The sequence below is a fragment of the Carassius gibelio genome, chromosome B1, assembly GCF_023724105.1.
Source record: "Carassius gibelio isolate Cgi1373 ecotype wild population from Czech Republic chromosome B1, carGib1.2-hapl.c, whole genome shotgun sequence".
NCBI lineage: Eukaryota > Metazoa > Chordata > Actinopteri > Cypriniformes > Cyprinidae > Carassius > Carassius gibelio.
The window spans coordinates 33,480,662-33,489,666 of NC_068396.1; the positions used below are offsets into that span (position 1 = coordinate 33,480,662).

The 9,005-nt window shown below is 38.8% G+C and overlaps 1 protein-coding gene across 3 annotated transcripts in view; it reads right to left on the bottom strand.

Moving 5' to 3' along the window:
- LOC127949399 (adhesion G protein-coupled receptor L1-like) overlaps window positions 1-6,820 on the bottom strand; it is a 44,474-nt gene extending 37,654 nt beyond the window's left edge. For 2 of the 3 annotated variants that reach the window (XM_052546585.1, XM_052546583.1), the window contains exon 1: window positions 5,466-6,803. The gene's annotated coding sequence lies outside the window, so the exon portion shown is untranslated. Of the gene's footprint in view, window positions 1-5,465 lie in introns of all 3 variants that reach the window. The other variant, XM_052546584.1, reaches the window with a different exon arrangement.
- Between the last annotated feature and the right edge of the window lie 2,185 nt (window positions 6,821-9,005).

Consider the following 9,005-nt stretch of genomic DNA (forward strand, 5'->3'; position numbering starts at 1 on the left):
TGCGAATGAGGAGCTACTGAGCAGCTTGATAGTCAACTGAAATACATTTACACTGTCATTGAAACTTATGGGTGGATATATCTAGAAAATATAATCCTGAGATAACAAAAAATATAGTTTATAGTATCCATGGATCTTGTTTATTTGTTGCCAGCTGAACCAAACACAACGTTTAAGTATCTTTCTAGTTCAAAGGGAATCAAAGCAGGCTATCCAAGTTCTGACGGCACCCATTCACTGCAGAGCATCCATTGATGAGACACTGATTCAGTGCTGCAAACAAACTCATCCTGATCTTATATATAACATAATAATTAAATAAGTATGTAAGCTGAGCTAGAGCCCAGTCTGGTATCTGATCAGTGTGTGACTGATAAACTGTGCGCTGGAAAACTCATTCTTTAAGGATCAGTAGCTCAGGATCCCTTCAGACAGACTCGCACACACTGATTGGTGGACGGCCGTCTCTCGCCGCACAGTCGTCATGGTAACGCTGCTATGCGGCGCTGGCGGAGGAGACTCGCATCTCTCACACATTGGTGTTTCTCTCTCTGTTCAGGATGGCTGTTCCTGCTATGATCAATGTCTCATTTCTTTTTCACAGTTAGCAGTGCTGTGAAACCCCCGCGGGCTGCTTCTCTACTGATGCTGTTTCAAAAATACTCCCCGTCCCAGGAGACACAATCGGATGATTTATCAGGAGCATTTCCCCAGGCGCGCGACTCTCAACACGAGCAGAGCTGGAATCCAGTCTCAGGCTTCAGAGCGGCCTACAGCAGAAACACACTCCAGTCTCCAGTCTCACGATACATGCTGGATCGTGATTGGCCCATCACTGTGACCGTACACAGCTGGAGTTAATATACACTCGATCACTGGATTTCCTTCATCGCTGCACTAGTTTCATGTCTCTTGTATCGCTCTCTTTCTTCTCACATAATGAAATCATTTACACTCACATCAATATTACATGTCCATTTGTATTTAGATTAGACTTCTGATTAGACTCCTGATAAATGACTGTTTATTCTCAAGTTATATTTTATGTTGATAACTTATATAATTTATAAATGTAGATAATTTATATATTTTTTATTTATTTATGATTTATAATTCATGTTTATACAATTTTTAGGAGTAATCAATGTTTACACATTGGAAAACAATTGAAATGTATACATTTAAATCTTTCCAAAATTAACATAAATTATGTATCTTAAATTAGTGTAAAATGGACCAACATTAACAAGGTTTTTTTGTCCAAGAAAAAAAAAAAAAAAACATGTATGGTGTAAGCAGTAACTCTGCAGTCATTCATAATCACTGGATCAATATATTAAATATAATATCTAGAATAACTCACACACACATTTACTCATCTATCTAAATGAAGACACTATATATATTTACATAGTTTTATACACAGCTAGCTATAAATACTATAAGCTAACCTAAACAAACACTAACAGAAAAAACTTTCTGCATGTTATTTTAAACTGTTACTACAAATAAGGGCATTCGAGGTCAGATTTAGCTCACAGCTGCTACAAATATCTGTCCCTTAAATACAAACACACACGTTTGTATTGACTGATTCTAACCAAATGAAGAGGACACACATTTAGATCCCCACCACCTTATGGAAATCAGAAACAGGATACGGACTAAATAAAGGTGAAACCACACACACACACACACACACACACACACACACACCTGCAGGACTGATCAGTCCAGACACGAGAGTCACACTTCAGACGCCCTCGAACACAGAGTTAGCGTCTGTCACAGAATGAATGAAGCGGTCAAACACGGATGGACAGCTGAAGATCAACCTGTCATCAGACTGTGTGCTGAAGCACATATAATACCCAGCCATCTTCACATGCTCCAACAGGTGCACTGACAAAAACATTGACTTCAGAAAGGTTTTCACTCAGAAACTGATAGTTAATAATTACAAAGACATGACAAGAAACACATTTAATGAAACATTACATTTCTGAGGTACGAAGACTGAAATTGTGTTTTCTTGTCAAACTACTCAGTGTGAGGTCACAGGCGTTAATCACATGACATATACATCACTGACACCTGTGACACATGTGAAAGTGTGAACGTCTTAATGTCAGACAACTCCATCTGTCTGTTGATCAGAGCTCGTGAGTCACTGTGTCTCCTGCATCTCTCTCCCTCATGATCACACACACACACACACTCACACACACACACACACACGCACACACACGCACACACACACACACACACACATGTTCCCTAATGGCCCAGTCACTTGCGCAAATAACACCTTCTACTTTAGTACTGGAAAAACACTGGAGACTGAAAACCTATTTTTTATAACAGAAATTTTTATTTAATATTTATTTTATTTCAAGTACTTTTGGTTTTCGTTTTAGTTAACCCTGGTGCAGGTTTATATAATCACACATAAGAAATGCATCATGCATTTAACACACTGTATGCACACACTTCATAAAATTAATGCTATCAGAAATTAATTATTGTATGCTGTACATAGAAAAACTCTCCATATCTTCTCTGTTCTTGATCTGTCCTCGAGCAGAATACATTGTGATATGGTATAATTTCCTCCAGGTGTAATTAAATGTCAAAGTTGTGATTAAAGTCCGGCTGTGCTGCACGTTCATGGATAGCAGAAGTGTCTGTGAGATAAACGTGGACCACATCCAGACAGATATCTCCGTCCTCATCTGTGAGACTGTCCTGATCAAAACCTGTGTTTGTGGAGCGCTGAGAATCAAACACAACGGAGCAGAGCTTCATCTGGAGAGCTTCCGTGTAATAATAAGCCTATTACTAGAGTAATTGCTATAATTCACCCTCGCGCCTCTGTTCTGCATTCTCCCTCCGTGTTAGACACATAAACAGACACACCACTCTCATCAGCGCTGCACACAACACTCACTCACACCAGATTAGGAAACAGAAGAAAACCCCGCTGCAGTCGGTCCGAAAGACACTCACAACCTGATTTACTTCCGTGAAGTGACCACAGCTTATTGGATAGAAATGTTTTCCTTGACTCAAGAATTGATTGATCGGTGATAAGTAAAAGAGACAGATGAAGTCAAATAAAAAGAAAAGATAATATATATTTTGATTTTCTCACATGCACGCTTCAGCAAAAATACATCGCAGTCATCATGTTAATGCTGCCTTTTGCTAATGAAGCAAAAACATATATATAATGTTTTCAAAAATCATTCAATTTAAAAGATTTTATGTGCATTTATATCTGAAAATGCATTATATTAAGGCTATGCAATATTATGAAGTTCAGACACACTCGACTGAATTTATGTGTCTCATAATTGTAAAATCCTTCGTACTAAAGATTTTTGCTTAAAAATGTATTAAAAGCAGTTATGTAGACAGAACTAAACTCTGCCTAAATTAGTATTTTACATTAACATAACTTTAAATTGACAATCTGGAGCAGATGCATAAAGTGTTCAACACTCATAATAGATTTTATATTTTAATACTGATTATTAAAGCAAAATAAGCACAGACAGATGGATCAGGTCCAGCATCCGGTCAGAGGTAAAGAGTTTATTTTTAATAATGACTGACTCATTTATATCACAGCTACTTAACAAATAAATAAATACACCAACATAAGGTGTCCGCTTAAGACGACTTAAGACATAGAAAAGCATTAAAGCATAGAGAAACACTGACCTAGAAAAAAAATTACTTAATAATTACATAATTAATAAGTACATAAATATTCTCTTATTTCAACTCTTCACTGTTTTAGCTTTCAGGACTAAATTACTTCCAAGACTGGTTGAGTGACATTTAAGACATTATAAAAAGACCAAATAATGAGAGCTTTCGAGATCAAACACACACTTGAACCACTGCTGGGTTCTGCTCCTCAAACAACATCAGAAAACTGCAGAAATAACCACTGTTCTCAAACAGGTTTCCCCAGCACTAATGCTCTGAATGTGCAGCACAACAACGGAAAACTCACTGATGGCTTTTGATTCTGCACACTACACTGGGGCAAGAGAGAGTATTTTTAACAACAGGGACACCAAAACTGCTGATACAGCAAAGCAAGAAGGATTCACAAATAATACCGGTTTATCTAACGCTATAAATACAAGCAGAAGTGTGTAAGATAAAGGAATGACCACCAGCTCAGGGGTCAAATGGTCTGAGCCTCTGTATTTATCTATTTTCGAGTTTATTTTACTGCAGCATGAACCTCTTCATCACAGGCTGAATCTGTAGATGTGATCCCAATAAGCCAACAACAGAAATGACATTCGAGATTATTTCCGGTTCTTCATCCACTTGCTTTGACTAGTAACCAGTGTATTTGCATGTCTTTGCATTCGAGTCTTTGCTCGCTCAACCATCCGTGAGTCTTCACAAGATCATTACGTGCCTCTTTATAAACACACACGCTCTTCTCCGTATATCTGCCTGTAAAACACAGTAACACATGCACATTCACTCAACTACGCATCCGAGGACAAAAGAGGACTTGAATTGCTTTTATATGGTCTAAAATCAAACCTACATCACAAGCGATGATGTCCGGGGTTTTGTCAGACACATTTATCCTCAAAATGTAAGTCAGTAACTCCAAACCCTCTCTAAAGAGGACATACAGTACCATAGACCTACTAATAGACAGAATCCCACAAACCCTAAAAGAACACAGTCACCAGGTTTAGAATAAAACATGAACATTATTGTTTTATTTATGAATCATTTTCCCAATGAGGACAGTTGTTCCAGTTTTAGCTCACTTAAAGCTCATCCGAATGCACTAGTTGGAGCTCATGCATCGCTCAGGAGAAAGATACGGCAGGAGTGTGTGGGAGATGGAGGAGATGTTGGGTGGGGAGGGAGGGATGGAGAGATGGAGGTCTGTCAGAATGCACCAGCAGTCAGTGGCGCCAGCACATTTACACACCACTCACGCGCCGCAGCGCTCGGCTCGCCTTTGGCCTGTAACTCAATTTACACCCAATGAAAAATGACCACAACGTGTGTGTGTGTGTGTGTACGTATGATATATAGGTCTGTGCATGCAGAATGTGCGCTTATGAGTGTGTGCATACAATGATATGCACAATAGCGTGTATATACTATATGTGTTTGTGTCCTCAGATCTAAGCCAGAGATAACATTGATTTTGGTTTGCATTTGGTTCTTAATTGTAATTAGAAATATATAAATATAGGCCGTGTACATTCAGAATAATTGGGCCATTTGGTCATCTCAAGTGTCCCAGTTTACCTTAACTCGCCAAAATCCCAAAATATTAATGGAAAAATTATAGAAATGTGCTCATGTAGCTAAGTGAATGTGTATAATGAAATAATGTGTGTAGATGTTGAGTATCGACCGTGTGTTTAGGGCTGATCTGAACACACACCGTTCCTTCATTCATTCGTTCTTACCTTCTGTATCCACCCTACATCCTCTCCTCTCCCTCCTCTCTCTCCTCTCCTCCCCGATTCACTCGCTTCTCCTCTTCTCCTCCCGTGTCGCCAGAATGCATCAAGATTAAAATTTAATCAGCTGCCATCTTCTCCAGACGATAAAAGGGCCAAAAACATGATATTCAGTAATCCACCCTATGGAGCGTCTTCACGCAGGAGGAATAATAAACACGAACAATGATACAATCCAATGTGAACGCAGTCTCCTGACCCTGTCGATAAGACAAATCAACATGCAACACTAAGAGCATCCATGAGCGAAGAGGAGAAGCGTTTTGGTTTATTAGTCATTATGAGCACAAGGGAAGATCTTCGACTGCACGTCGCGCGCTCCGACTAATAATCGCGCGGTTTTAGAGGCATTTACGCGATGAACTGTTGATCGTCAAGGGTATTGCAATGAGACGATGAGCTGAGGGTGGTCCTCTTCTGCTGATATTCATCGAAAACTAAACACTTAAATAGCTAGAATATTAATAATAAGGAACAGGTTATTAATATAATATATAGCTATATGAATATTGTATGTCTAAAAAAAAAATCCCGTCTGGCGCCGCTCCCCGTCCACGACCGTACAAATGGCGATCCTTGTCTGACAGACAGGCGATTTTCATTCAAACACAGAAATAGTCATATTAACAAAAAGGATAGATCGAGTTCATGCAGAATTAAATCCGTCCTGGCACCGCTCCCCGTGCACGAGATGTAAAAACGCGTTAAATCCGTGATAAATGCCACCTATCATCAGCAGCATCCGCGACGTTTAGCGCAGAAGCCCGTCGCCGATGTCCGTGACTAAACCCACGGCCGGTGAATAGATCACAGATATAGCTACACGACGATTGAAACCTGTTTGGCATCTACGAAGAAAAAGCTGCGTTTACATCTATATTCACCATGTGTACGACAGAAGAGGAAGAAATGTCCACGTCAAAACAGGTTTAATGTGAACGCGAGCGCGCGCGACCGCGGCCAGATGTTGTGATGATGCTAGAGGACAGATGCAGGAGATCCAGCAGAGAGCAACAGATCGATGGAAGAAGCGGCTGTCACGGATTCTGCTGCTGCATACAATAGAGACACACGACGACACCGCTGCCTCGGGAGAACAGCACAGGCCTCGCTGCTTCCACTAAACCATTCACACAAAACAAACCATTTACTCGGTTCCTGACGGGAGAGAGACGCTGTTCCCGTTTGTGCTGTGCGGGATGCGGCAAGCGCGAGCGCGAGAACCTTAACGCGACGCTTTCAGAGAGAGAACATGAACGCCCTGCTTCAGTCCCCCAAGTCTCTCTCTCTCTCTCTCTCTCTCTCTCTCTCTCTCTCTCTCTCTCTCTCTCTCAGCCTCTTTCTGCATGCTTTTCTGCGTAATATATGTAGGCTATAGGCCTATGTGTGTGTGTGTGTGTGTGTGTGTTTATATTTACCTCTTACTTTCATCACATCATGTTTCATATGTCATCATTAATCAAAATTGTTTGGGGCAAAATCTTTTGGAATTTCAAAATTAAAAGATAAAATAAAATAAATAAAATATAACCAAATTTGATTGAAATGGATTCTGTTTCCCTTTTAGTATTCTTCTTCCATTTGATTATTGTAGTTAAACATCTTTATTTTAGATTTACTCGTTCATTCGGGTGCTTATGTTGCTAACAAGGATACCACGTAATCTACTAGAGTCAATTCTAGAGTTAAACAGAATAAAATCAATGTAACAATTTATTATCAGTCAGGTAAATATGTATTCTGCCAAATACATATCCAATTCAAACATATCAAATCATATCAATACAAAACATCAAATTCTCAAAGCCTGCTCTCCCATTACAGTAAGCAAAATATCTCTTATCTCTTAGGATCTGTATTATCTTTAATTCTACTTTTGTAAGATTGAGACCATTGTACCAGTCGCCCTGAGACTATTCAAATGATACCAAGCATGACTGTAAATATCACTTGCATTCATGTAGAACATGATATTATTGACCTTTCTGAGTGAACCTAGTGAAGGGAGGATGAGTGAGGAAGAGGATGAGGAAGAACTGATAACATGAGAGAGGTGTTTCCTGTCTCGAAGATGATTGTTCATGTTTGTATTGTCTGTTTCTCAGGAGATCAAAGTATCTGAGGTTCTTTCATCCTTACAATAGTTTTAAAAAGGCGATTTATACCTTTAGAATTTTTTTTACATTTTTTTTTTGTGGATTTCATTGACCAATATTTAAAGTGTAGCCTATTTCTAGGATAAGAGTAAAAACAATAAAGTCTAAAAGCTACGTAAAAGACACTTGAAAAGTAGCAAAAACAAACGTAAAGGCAAGAAAACTCTAAGAAGTGCATATGTCTATCAGCGTCTTCAGATGTGTATAAATGGCCTCAGTAATCCATCGTTTATCATTTGCATAAGAAGGGCTCATGCAAACCTCTCTAAAATTCCTCCAGGGCCTCAGTGGTCGACTGGATGATTGTGTTTTTGCATGTTGATGAACATTTGCATATGACTTTGTCCACTTAAATAGAAAATGTGTATCAATATAGATCGACCACAGAGCCAACAGGCAAATGAAATCAAAACTCACCTCAGCGTTTGTGATGTCATTTCCCTTTCAGATAACTTCAGGTCTACCACAGGCACATGCAGGTTTGACACAAGACAAACAGAAGAAACAACGTCACAAACATAAGTGAAAGATCAAACAGACCAATCCCCCCATGCTCGCTGGTATAGCGTTACACATTAGTAATAGAAACCGAGCTTATGAATGCAAATATTAGTTTCATTTTACAGAACTCTAGTCATTCAGTTTGACAATTCTACTTGTAACATAATGTCCTTTCTTATATGCATGGTTATCCATTTCACAGCGATCTGAATAAAATTGTACTGCATCAATTTAATATGTCTGTAAGTAAAGTTTCTGCCATGCTGTAGGCCTGTTTAACTAAAAAAACAAGTTATGATAAAGCTAATATGTTAAAGCAAATATCTTCAACCATTTATTACTTCATTTCCAACTGCTCTCTGGTTTCTGCAGCCTTGCTACACATAAGCACTCATTTTTAGGTAAGCATATACAGTATTACAGGTGTTTATCACTGATGTAATGCCATATATCCATCTCTAGATAGAGCCATTCTCGACCCATTTTTTTAAAGGTTTGACTGTTGCTTGATTCAATCTCCCTCTAAACATTAGTTGACAAGGATAGCAATTAGCAGTGGTGTAGTCTAGTTTCTTGTAGTGAGAATCCTGTGATTTCTACTCACCCGTCCCAGCACCATATCAACACCACCACACTCACTAAACAGGGCTCTATGCTTACTGTACTTTCATTTTTAGGAGCACTTGTGCTGCTCATTAAAAAATAATTAAAAATTAGGAGCACCTTCTGAACAATATCAGAAATTAGCCTTCCCATTTACAAAGTAATATTGGACTCCGTAAAAGTGATTTACAGGGGCATTTTTATTCAAAGTTATATTTTATGTCAT